We start from the raw sequence: 13793 nt of genomic DNA on the forward strand, positions 1-13793 counted from the left end.
CAAAATGGCGTCCTCGCGCACATGGTTATTGCAGCAACAAATTTAGCCGCGCCCGTGGTCGCGGCAGCCGAGCCCGAGATGCCAGAGTACATGCGAGTCTTTATGATTCAAATGATGGCAAAAATGGATGCCCAAAGTGATAAGTCCACCCGAGAGCGAAGAAAAATGGGTGAGCGATTGGAGGGCCAAATGGGGGTAATGAGGGACGAAGCGAGGGGTACCAGTGCCCAAATTGGGAAAATAGACAGCAAATTTGAGGGGTTAGACAACGGGATAAAAGAGGTAAAGAATGGGTTAACGGGGCTAGAAAATAGGATGGAAGCCAAATTGCGGGCAATAGGGGAGCAATCCGCTCGGGAAATCAAACAGATGGGGAACCAGATAGAGGAGGTGAAAATCGGGTTAGAAAGTAAATTGGATGCTCAGAGGGATGAATTGGGACAGATGAGGGTGGCATCTACAAAAGAGGTGGAGGAGATGAAGGAGGAGATACGACGAGGTGTAAGCGAGGAGGTCTCGGGGGTACGCGAGGAGGTAAAGCGAGGTAAGAAGCGTATGGAGAAAGAGGTGAGGAATAATACGGCTAGGTTACAAGGGGGCATAGAGGACCTGACGTAGGAGGTGGAACAGCTGACGGTGGGACAGACGGAGTTAGTGGAGCAGGTACAAAAGAATACTGCAGTACTAGTAGGGTTAAAGGCGACACAAAAAGACATCAGAGACGACTTGATAGCGACGAAGAGGCAATGTCAGATGGTACGTGAGGGACTGACAACGAGGTTGGAAGAGGTGACAGAAGTAATGGAGACGAAGGACCGGGAGGTGAGGACGCACATAGAAACGGTCAAGGTAGCCTTAGAGGACGAAATTGAGGAGACGCACTGGGAAATAAAAGAGGTGAAGCAAAAGTTACAAGAAGTGGAAGAGGAGGTGAGTGAAATTAGGAAGAGACGGACGGAAACTAAGAGAGAAATACAGGAGGAGGTGATGGAATATGTGCAAGGTCGGTGCTCAAATCGTGATGATGCGCTCGCTAACCAAATAAAGAGTTTGCAGCTGGCGAAGGAGGTGCGGAGACGAGGTGCCAAGGTGAGTGGCGATATACGCGGAAATGTATATGATGTGAGGGGAGCTTCAGGCGGCTTGGGGGTTGATTTGGATCCGGGTGTTCGTGAGAGTCCGTTGGTGAAGTGTGCGACAGGTACGGTGTGCGAAGGAGGAGGTGTGCGAGAATGTCTGACTCTGGGGTGTGTGAGGAAAAAGTGCGCGCCGAGGAATGAGTGTGCTGTCGAGAGTGAGTTGGTCGTAGCGCGTGTGCGAGGAGGCACATGGAAGCGCGGAGTGGGGAGTGTTACAGAGGATGTAACGAGAGAGTGTACACCTGTGGTGAGTGTTACGGAGGGAGTAATGAGAGAGTGTGCGCAAGAGGATGCGCGAGAAAGGTGTGTAACGGACAGGTGCATGAGGAAAGAGTGCGCTGTCAAAAGTAAGGAAGAATGCACACCTGTGGTGAGTGTTACAGAGGATGTAACGGAAGCATGCACACCTGTGGTGAGTGTTACGGAGGGAGTAACGAGAGAGTGTGCGCAAGAGGATGCGCGAGAAAGGTGTGTAACGGACAGGGGCATAAGGAAAGAGTGCGCTGGCGAGAATGAGGGTGAATGTGCGACCGAGTGTGGTGGTAAAAGTAGTAAGAGTGACACGGAGCGTAAGTTGGTTGTGGCAGGTGAGAGAGGATGTACACCTGGAATGGCGGGATGCACACCTGGAATGGTAGAACGCGTATGGGAATGCACGCTGGAGTTGGTCGTGAGGCACGTGGTTGGGTGTGCAAGTGAGAGCGCACCTGTGATTGTCACAAAGGAGGTGACCGAGGAGGGGGCGCGAAGAGGTGTGTTGGTGAGGTGTGCGAACGACGAGTGTGTGCAAAAGGGGTGCGGTGGTCAGGTGTGTGACCAAGTCTGTGAGCGAAAGAACGAGTGCAATAGCGAAGTACGCGGGGTGTACGGGCGGCGTTGGAGCACTGAGCTCGGTGAGGGTGAAAGGGGTAGCGTATGCGTGTGAGCATGCAGGTGAAGCATCGACGGTAACCGGGTTAGCGGTTAGAGCGACTTATAGCCGAATCGGGCCCTCGGTGCGCGCCGGGCAGCTTCGCGTGCCGCGAGGACCAGCGGGGATCCGAACTACGGCAGTTTTGAAAGAACCGCCGTACGCGATCCACGCCAGGCCGTGCTTTGAACGGCCACGTCAGTGCTCCACTAGGCGGAGCGGGCAGCCCGATAGGAAGGGTCGTCATGGCGACCCCTTTTTGTTGAGGCGTTCCGGCAGGTCGAGATCTGGCCATTGGACGGCTCTGTGCCGAGATGGTGCGTGGGATCTCGGCCCGGGTAAGCGTCCTTCCCTGCACCGAGTGCCGGACGCATCCAACCGCCGGCACCAAAGAACCCGCATTCATTGCTCGGCTGTACGAAGCTGAGCTTTAGAAGTGAATTGGCGCACCGAGAGGCACTAGTGAGTAGACTGTGATGATGAGGATAGTGTTTTGGACCCGAAATTAGGAAAACAAAATTTGAGGATTGGCAGTGATGATTGGCAGAGTGGTAATGGCAGAGGATTGGCAGATGATTGGCAAATTTTTGATTGGCTGAAATTTGATGTGCAAAATTGGTAGTGGAAGATACCCGATGTGATGGGATGGCAACTCTGCCATCTCTCACAGCGGGGGCAAAGGAGCACTAGTTATGGGGTTGGCAGTGAAAACTAGTCCGGGAGGGTTTGGATAATGTGTAGGGACCTAGAAGATGACCTTAGGTAACGTTAAAATTAGGTAGTGACAATGATACCTGTAGTGGGGACACAGGTAGATTCGAGTGGATGATAATGACGTGGTATGTCCTTAGTTTAAAGGGAAGACCGGGAGCACTAAGTTAGCAGGGCAACAGGTAGTTCACATGATGCCGTGTGAGTGTTGGAGGTGTATTAAAGTGTATTGAGCAGGGTATGAGTAAATGATTGTGAGTTGTAGTGTGATTGCACAGGTGTGCAACTGAACAGGTGGATGGAGCAGTGTTTGAGTGATAGTGATGTGAGTGTGTTGGCCAAATGGTCCAGGAAGGAAGGAGGGTGCAGGTGGCACCAGGTGTGATTGCACAGGTGTGCAACAACAGGTGTATGAAGAATGGTTGTGTGAAATACATGGAGTGTGGAATACATGGAGTGTGGAATATATGGAGTATTGGAATGGATGGTCGTGGAGTGAGTATGGTGGAAACCATGGAGTGGAGTGGATGGTGCGAAGGTGTGAATGGGGGAAGGATGGACCCCCATCACGAATACCCGGGGAGGGTAGTGTAAGTGTTAGGTAGAGGGTATAGGTAAATTGTGGTTGGATATTGGCATCTGTGGTGCGGGTGAAAGAATGGTATTTGGATGGGTGCATTAGTGTTGTGGAAATGGCTGGGCGTGTAGCCTGTTAGTGTGTGTAGTTGGTTTGGGCACTCCACCACTGTGAGGATGTCGGCCAGGTGAGGCCGCAGGTGGGCTCTGGGAGCCGGTAGAGTTGTTGTGGATGGGGCCCGAGGATCCGGAGGACGGACCCGGGCAGCCCAGTGCCAGAGGGCACCGAGGGGTGACAGGGCCAGGAGGGGCCTTCCCCAATTAGATAGGTTAGGGTGAGGAGCTCGGTAAGCTCGGGTGGCAACTGCAGTGGTGGAGGTGTGCAGGTGGGTAGACCTGCTGGGAGAGCTGCACGACCCAGCCCAGAAATTGTGCAAGGGCACAGGGAGATGAATCGGGGGAGTGAGACCCCAAATTGAGAAGCACCACAGTTTGGTCAATGGGAATTGGTTTTTAGAACCCATAGTGTAAGTTGGCCAATGGATTGGCAGGGAAAGACCCCGGGTAGTGTAAAGTGTGTTAATGTCATTTAGAGGATAGTTAGGATTGAAGTCTCCTCGCACCATCTGCATCCACTCACCTGAGATGACGTACCTCCACACCATGCCAGGTTGTTTTTATTATTTTTATTGATGCAGATGTTTGGAATGTGAGACGCATCATGACGTGGGTGAGACATTGTGCTTGATGTTCCATCTCTTCCTCCTTATGAGGATTGATGATGAATTGGGTGATGGCAAATTTTGGTTAGAGGGATTGTGGAACGAATTTGGTATAGGAGAAATATGGGGAAGACGTGACATTAGCGACGAATTGGTAAATGTGTAGATTGTTGTAAATATGGGGTAAGGGCAAAGGTAGAGTAGGTGACAGGGGGGGTGACATACGGTAGGGACGAGCTTTCTCACTTCGCTCTCCGTACGCACATCACCTTGCATTGCCTTATTGATGTGTACCCTTGTGACCTTACCCCTCGCTCATCTGTCTTTCCCCCCTTTGTCTCCCACATGAGGACCTGTGCGCCACTGGGCGCCGAGGGGAGCGTGCGTGAGTCCGCCATTGTGCGCCCGGAACTCCCAGAACCAGCTGTCTGCATCGATGCACCACATTATGGACCACATGTCTGTGGCCGAGCACCACTTATGGACCCCATGGGTTGGGGCATGGCCCCTCTGCTGGAATCGGCCATGAAGGCCCGAAATCTTGCTGGCGGACCTTGGCCACAGGGCACCGATGCCCCACAGGTGAACCATACATAGTCGGCCCCTTTGGGCCATAAATAAATAAAAACGGACACGTTAGGTGCATTTTATTGCAAATAGGCCGCCAGCAAAGAAGATGACACCTGGAAAATAGCAAATAGCCAGCAGAGGGAGCCAAAGAGCAAGAGGCCACCTGCAGGGTTAGGGGTTGTTGGTTTATTTTTATTGATGACAGTGATGACTGTGCACCGATTGGTGCTTGAGGGTGTGTTGGTGGGTTTTGGGTGCTTTCATGGTGCGTCGATGCAGAGGAGACTGTCTCTCCCCCCCAAAAGAACAATCACAGGTCCTGGGTTAGTTTTGTAAATAAAAGCAGAGCCATTGTAAATAATGCTCCCCACCGTCAGTGTATAGTTTGAAGACCATTCCGCAATTCGGTTAGCTGTGCGCGTGAATCTGTTAGGCAGGGTGCAATGGAGCAGCGGGACATATTTATTTATGTTTAAAACTGTCGCACTCAGAGTCAGGTTAAAAGTAGAGGGAACTACACCTACGTGTCACACTAAGTTAAAGTTATAGGCCCAGGTCGTGCCTAAGAGGAGGAGGGTGCAGTGTTATGGATATGAGGATTGTGTTTTTTTTATTGTGTTTTTTATTATTATTGCTGTATTCTGGACCCTCCTGCCTCCAGTCTGTTGTATAAAGGTCAAAGGGCGTTCCCGTAGTTAGTTCCATAAAGCATACACGTTAGCCAATCATAGATTTCCCCCTGGTTGATAGTTTTATCTTTATTATGTGTATTAGGGTAAGGCCTTGTCTTCCATTAAGATGACACTCCATTGCACCAAGTGAAATAAGATAGATTCCCTTCATTCCCCATTCCCACTCCCAAAACTTTCATTGCCAAGCCTCGATTGCCAATTACATCCCCTCCAAAACCACCATTGAACATGTGCTCGGGTCGGGGAAGAAGGGCGTGCCCACCCGTCGTCATCAAGGGCGGAGCCAGGGGGTCGCGCGACCAACCAGGGCCGAGGTGAGCACACCGATGGGCGTGTCCTGAAGGCCGGCGGCTTGATCGCCTGAGGCGCTATAAAAGCACGCGCGCAAGAGCCGAGTTGTAGTTGGACAGGGAGACGTGCAAGTTGTTGAGTTGTTGGGTTGTTGAGTTGAGTGGTTGGACCAGATGAGCTTGGACAAGACGAGAGAGACAAGTCCTAAAAAGAGCACGCGACGTCCACACAGCCATAGCAGCAACAACAGCAGCTTGGGGCGTGGACGGCAGTTTTGAGCAGGGCCGCGAAGGAACGGCGGCTGCGAAACGCGCCGATCATGCTGCAGGACCCGTTGGACCTTCCTCTCCCTCCAGTCATCCACCTCCTGCCTTTCCATCCTTTTGTGTACGTGAGTTTGTTCTGTGTGTCTTGTCCCTGGGTTAATTAAGACTGTAGGTAAGCTAGCGATTTTCACTGTGTCTCTAATATCTTCTGTACATTATTTTATTATCTTTCCTTCTTCCTTGGTTACTTTGAGCGTGTATATAATAGGAATAAATTTAGTAGTATTGCCAACCTTCTTGTCTTCTTCTTCTTCTTCACATCCGTGTCGCCTTTGTCTTTTCCCTATTGAATATCTGTGGCGCAATCCGGCCAACGTTCGGGAATCGGGTTAGTCGGGGTAACTGTTCGGCCGCGGTGCCATCTGCTCGGCAAATCAACATCCTTATCCGCGGTCCGTAACAATATATATATTATATATATATATATATATATATATATATATATATATATATATATATATATATATATATATATATATATATTGGAGGTCACGTGCTTGACAGAGCATTGAGGGCATTCACAATAGGTTACGAATATTTCTGCAGCTAAAAGCCAAGCATGAACAGGTCACCACTCTATTATAGGGTGCAAAGACTTCTGCTGAGTATCTATTGGGAAATGAACTCACCAATGACAGCAATGCATCAGGGCTTGATCCGCTCCACCACTAAAATGTCCCATCTATTAATTGTAGTGCATAATTATCCCTGTTATATTTTTCTGTTTCTACAAAATTTTTACAAATTATAAAAAATTTCTGTTTCTGTTTCTGTTTTTATATTTGAAATACAAAAATGTATATCATTCACCAACACAGTGATCATCTCTCAATTATATCGCTTATAAGTCTGGCTTCGGCTTAACAGTTAAGGTGGCTGCCTTAAGATTTTTGGGTCTTGAGTTTGAGCCCCTGTTGTGCCTTCTGATAACACCAGGTGGGTTTACTCAACCTGTCATCCCTCTGAGGTCTGCAAAATGAGTGCCAGCTTACTGGTAACAGGAGCGGCACTGCCACACTTCCAGCAATGATGCAACTAGCAGCCACAGGCTGCATACGAAATTATATAAATCTACCACTTAGAAAGAGAACTTGCAAGTTCTTGTTAATTCCAGAGTTAGGACTAAAGCTGCTGAACATCGAAAGTTAGTTGATACCACATTGGAAAGCCCTTGGCTAGGGGAGTCACTTTCAGAATGTTGTGCAAAATGAAGTGTGTCAGTGACTGGTACTGTAACCGTCAATGGGTACAATAAAAAAATATAAACATCACTGACAGTTTCTGTTATTTTATTTCATTTTGCCCAATATGTATCATGGGCAATTGGCCAATATCATTACAAATATGAGACGTATTCCAAACCAAATATTTGCACCAAATATGTGAGATCGTTTAAACTTTGCACTGGAGGCACACACATTTAAAAAAATTCAAATTGTTTAGCATGAAATGTGTACACATGAAAGCGCATTTTTGCATCAAACATTTTCAGTGACTTTTTGGACATATTTTTTTTACACATTACTCATACTGTAGTTCAGGAAGCTTAGTATACTGCTTTGAAGCTAATAATGCTATTGTGTTTCCAGATTGTTGCTGCATCAATTAAGATAGTGCTGCTGTTGCATTTTTATTAGAGGTTACAACATAATATGGATGGATATTGGATATGTTGAACCTTTAACATACTGTATGTCCTATCTCATCTGATGCAAACACCTTATGTATGGATCTTGCAGAGCAAAACTCCCCTGCTCTCCCTCATCCCCACACCCCACAATCTCACAACACCCATTTCTCATCTTCCTATCCATCTTCACTTCCTCACATTCTATAAAGTACCAAACGACAACATGACTTATGCATAATGAAGAAAAACAGACAGTTTTCTTATCTTTTCATTGATGACCCCACCCTTTGTTGTAACGTCCCTTAATTTTCAGATAGGTGGGTAGCAGCCTCTTCCTTCTCTGTATTCCTTGATAGATTCAGGAGCTGTTCCAACACTTGGAATACATCTTTCAACTCTGGCAAATCTTACACTCAAACTCTGTCTCTCGAAAGGAACATCCGGCAAAATCGCACATCCACTTCCTTTAACAAACCTCTAAAAGAGATCAGACTGTCAAACGTTGGGGCCTAACCAACAGCCATGATCTCTCTTGGACAAATGACATATCCAAGTTAGACTCAAAAGCTAACATCTGACTGGGCATACTCCATCTTTCCAAATGCAAACATCTAACAATGTATTTAAGAGTTGCATCTGCAGCTCAATGGAGTGCAAGTCTCCCCTTTGAGCCGGTGCCCATACCTCACACCTTGCACTTCTTGATGCCAAGTAGACCAATACCCTCAAAACCATTGGAATCTCCCACGATGAAGCAGAATCTCTGGACGAGTTACTTCCACATCAACAAGCGTTACGCCTAGGTCCCCCGTCGGGGAAGTGATGTGAGTTGACAAAGTGGAACAGGCAGAAAACATGCTATGATATGATATTTCGCTCACAAGGGTCAGACATACATGGAGGCGGCCATCTTGGATTTTGACGTGGCGACCCAATTTTCAATAGCGTTCTTCCTTATGCCTAGATACACCCACACACCAGAAGGTACTTCGCTTATTTTTCAAGATATTTCACTCACAAGGTTCAGACATATTATGTATGGTGGCGGCCATCCTGGATTTTGATGTGGCGACCCACTTTACAATAGCGGTCGTCCTTATGCCGAGATACACCCACATACCAAATTAGAAGTTGGTACTTCGCTTATCTTTCAAGATATTCATCTCACAAGATTCAGACATACATGGCGGCGGCCATCTTGGATTTTGACGTGGCGACCAATTTTAAACAGCGTTCCTCCGTGTGCCGAGAAACACCCACACACCAGATTAGAAGTTGGTACTTCGCTTATTTTTCGAGATATTTCGCTCACAAGGTTCAGACATATATATGGTGGCGGCCATCGTGGATTTTGACGTGGCGACCCAATTTTCAATAGCTTCCTTCCGTATGGCGAGATACACCCACACACCAAATTAGAAGTTGGTACTTCGCTTATTTTTCAAGATATTCATCTCACAAGGTTGGGACATACATGGCGGCGGCCATCTTGGATTTTGACATGGCGACCCAATTTTCAATAGCGTTCTTCCTTATGCCTAGATACACCCACACACCAGATTAGAAGTTGGTACTTCGCTTATTTTTCAAGATATTTCGCTCACAAGGTTCAGACATATATATGGTGGCGGCCATCTTGCATTTTGACGTGGCGACCCACTTTACAATAGTGGTTGTCCTTATGCCGAGATGCACCCACATACCAAATTAGAAGTTGGTACTTCGCTTATCTTTCAAGATATTCATCTCACAAGTTTCAGACATACATGGCGGCGGCCATCTTGGATTTTGACGTGGCGACCCAATAGATACACCCACACACCAGATTAGACGTTGGTACTTCGCTAATTGTTCGAGATATTTCACTCAAGTTTCAGACATATATATGGTGCTGGCCATCTTGGATTTTGACGTGGCGACCCAATTTTCAATAGCGTTCTTCCTTATGCCTAGATACATCCACACACCAGATTAGAAGTTGGTACTTCGCTTATTTTTCAAGATATTCAGGTTACAAGGTTCAGACATACATGGCATCAGACATACATGGCGGCGGCCATCTTGGATTTTGACGTGGCGACCCAATTTTAAACAGCGTTCTTGCTTGTGCCTATATACACCCACACACCAAATTAGAAGTTGGTGCTTCGCTTATTTTTCAAGATATTCATCTCAAAAGGTTTGGACATACATCGCGGTGGTCATCTTGGATTTTGACGTGGTGACCCAATAGATACACCCACACACCAGATTAGACGTTGGTACTTCGCTTATTGTTCGAGATATTTCGCTCAAGTTTCAGACATATATATATGGTGGCGGACATCTTGGATTTTGACGTGGCGACCCAATTTTCAAAAGCGTTCTTCCTTATGCCGAGATACACCCACACACCAAATTAGAAGTTGGTACTTTGCTTATTTTGCAAGATATTAATCTCACAAGTTTCAGACATACATGGTGGCAGCCATCTTGGCTTTTGACCTGGCGACCCGATTTTAAACAGCCTTCTTCCTTGTGCCTGATACACCCACACACCAGATTAGACGTTGGTACTTCGCTTATTTTTCGAGATATTTCGCTCACAAATTTCAGACATATATATGGTGGCGGCCATCTTGGATTTTGAAGTGGCGACCCAATTTTCAATAGCCTTCGTCCTTATGCCGAGATACACCCACAGACCAAAGTAGAAGTTGGTACTTCGCTTATTTTTCAAGATATTCATCTCACAAGGTTCAGACATACATGGCGGCGGCCATCTTGGATTTTGACGTCACGACCCAATTTTCAATAGCGTTCTTCCTTATGCCTAGATACACCCACACACCAGATTAGAAGTTGGTACTTCGCTTATTTTTCAAGATATGCAGGTTACAAGGTTCAGACATACATGGCATCAGACATACATGGCGGCGGCCATCTTGGATTTTGACGTGGGTTGCACCCACACACCAAATTCTAATGCGGTCTTTCGCTTACGCACGCATGCACGGATGGACGGACGGACACACGGACGGAGGGGAAAGCCATAGTCCCCCTTTCGCTCCGCTGAGCGACAGGGGACAAAAAGTGTGATCAGTGCCATGCAATTAATACATGTATTGTTAATTTCTGTTGTTTATAGTGAGAGCCCATCTTGATTTACGAAAGTAAAAGATCAGAAACGTTCCTAAATAATATTATGAACCAGGGGAATTAGATATTGTGAGAGATTCCATCGTGATTTTTCTTGTGGTAGGTAGACATTTGGATTTTGTTTTGCTGAACTTTATTCATCTGCTTGCTGTATAAAATAGTACCAACTTCTTCATCTGCTTGCTCACTGTACTTTCCTCTCTTCCTCTCATGCACCTCCTCCATGTTCTCTTCCCAAGGTACCGACAATTCCCCTAAGATGACCTGTCTTGTTGCACCTGACAAAATGACAATGTCAGGCCGCAACCTTGTCACACAGATCTCCTCTGTGAATACCAATTGTGGCTTTAGGTCTGCCACCACTTGACAATCACAAGCATCTGACAGCCCTCTTGCTTTCCACCTCCTCCTCTTTCCACCTCTTACCACTTGGCCCTCTTTGACAAACCACACCTCTCCCCCATCAGTCTCCTTCTCCACTCTTCTTTCTCTCGACCTCAGCACCTCTTGTTGCACCATCTGCACCACCACTGCCAGCACCTGATCATGTCGCCACCTGTATTGTCCCGCTGCCAATGCTACTGAACATGCACTCAGTGCATGCTGCACTGTTCCCACACCTCCACACAAATAACATCTCTCCTCCTGCAAGTCAAATTTACTGGTGTCAGACGGAAGCACATCATACGTTGCCCGCAACAGGAAATGCGTGTGTGTTTATAAATATGCGTATATACACATACATGCGTGTGTGTTTCGAACCCCCTAACTTGGTGGGGCAGCAATTGGCACAAACCAAGTGCCATAAGAGCAAAAGCTGCAAAACCTGTTAGAGACAAGCATTGTCTCCTACATTAACGCATTGTGTCTGCCTTGCTGGGCACCAGTTAGGAAGTGGGGACGCAGTCTGGTAAAAAAAAAATTTTTAAACAAAAAAAAAAAAAACTATAAATTAAACAAAAACAGCTCTTCATCCCTAAATATGACATGACCCTGACGTCATGCACATATGATATGCAAACGTCAGCATCCTGTCGTAATCATGGTATTAAGAGCTAGTATTTTTAATTAGGCCAGGTAACAGGCTGACAGCTCACAATGGCCTAACTTTTCAAAGTTACCATGGAATACGCCAAAGTTGTCTGAGCGAATATGTTGTCTGAGTTTCATTGTTTCATCAAACTTCTTCCTTTAATTTTAGATTGCATAAGGTATGTTGTTTATCTATTTAACATTTATACTTATAGCTGATTACTTGAAGACTTGCAACTCTGAAGAGATAATCAAGTTAAACAAGACCGGTAATTGCTTTGTATACTTGTCCCCCCATGCGATATTTTTCTAAGCCCAAAAAGGCATTAACTTTGTGAAAAATTGACGAAATTCCCTGAAACTTGAAACTTCTTCTGTAAGTTATCTTACTATAATTCACCAAATGTCCGTCTGTCTGTCCGTCTGTTCCCAGGTACCGCAAAAACGGCTGAACCAATCGCAACGAAATTTTGGGTGGGTAATCCTGGGACCCCCTGGAGTAAAATAGGCTATATTGTTTTTCCATTTTTTCCCCCAATTTTTCCAATTTTCCAGTTTTTCCAAACACAATGGAATAATATTTACCGATATGAACAGTGATGTGACTTTTATTGAAATTCTACAAATACTGTTTAGATTTTGATGATGTGTGTGTGTGATATGATTTAACGGATGTTTATATGAATCGTTTAAAATTTAAAAAGCCTTCAATTTCTGATATTTTGCCTTTTCATTTGGGCCTCCCAATTGAAGCCCCGCCCATAGGGCAGGTACCGTTGCTAGTCATAATAAAGCCATGTACCAAGTTGCAGTTTAATATGTTAAAGGATATATGGAAAAAAGGTCTGAAAAAACACAGGTTGGGTGGACGGACAGAGAGATGGACAGACTGATGTATGGAGAGCAAACCTGTGGTCCCCTCCAATGAAACCGGAAGGGGACTAAAAAATATATGAGGACAAATAAAAAGATGAGACATAATCGACCTTCAATATCAATGATTGGGATTAAACTCAAACAATGCTGCTCTAATTCCGCCAACCTACATACATATATGTATAATATTTGGGTGATCCTTTAATACGGCGGATATAGAGGCCTTCGATGATCCCCTCCGTATTACATGTTTTGAATAGCAAATTTTAGAGAAAAACCAAAGGAACTGCATAATTCACAAGTGTTTAGATTAAATTGTTAGTCTGTAAACTTTTTGTTTTATTATATATTGATCAGAGACTCATAGTGCAGCTTGTGTATTTACCATGTAGTAGATATCAGTGTACTTTTCCATAAATTACAAGGAAATTAGTGGATAATGGACAAACACATATGGTACATGGGAATTCAATCTGGATTTCTCACATCATTAGCCAGGAATTTCCCTCATCAATGCTAAACAGGCCAACTCAAAACTTGAGGACCACAGTACATTAAACACAAAAGAAGATTCCAGAAGAGTATATGCCCAAAGCAAAACCAGTTTCTGCCTTGCTGCATGTGTGCGCAAATCACACAATGTTCATTACAAATGTAAGAAAGCTCGCTTTGCCATATGGTTTGGGCACTTTGCCTGGATCACTAGTGCCAACTGCAAGTTGATGACATCCACTAAGAATGAAACAGCTGTCCTAAGATGATATTCGGCCTAGTGATCCAGGGTAACTACTGATGCTCTCGATTGGCTGGCAGGTGGCAGACTTTATTCTTTTGTTTATTGTTATGGGTGACAGAATCTATATTTATACAATAATAGCTGTGCAAACTTCCTGTATGGGATAGCAAAAATACACAATTCTTCATCAAATGTACATAAGCTGTAAAGGTTTTATCTCAGGAGTGCATTCTCCTGAAATTAAGAAATCCGATACACTATTCTGTCTACGTTAAAATAGAGCTTGAAATACATCAACAAAGGTTGCTCATAATTTAATTGTTTGAATTGACATTTATTTGATTATTTCCAAATGTAGTCACAGAATAACCATGGCAATAATTATTTGCTGTAGTTTTTGAATTTGTAGCATTAAACTTTATTCTGTTAGTCACATATTGTGTA

Source organism: Myxine glutinosa, chromosome 4 (assembly GCF_964187855.1).
Source record: "Myxine glutinosa chromosome 4, kmMyxGlut1.1, whole genome shotgun sequence".
Lineage (NCBI taxonomy): Eukaryota > Metazoa > Chordata > Myxini > Myxiniformes > Myxinidae > Myxine > Myxine glutinosa.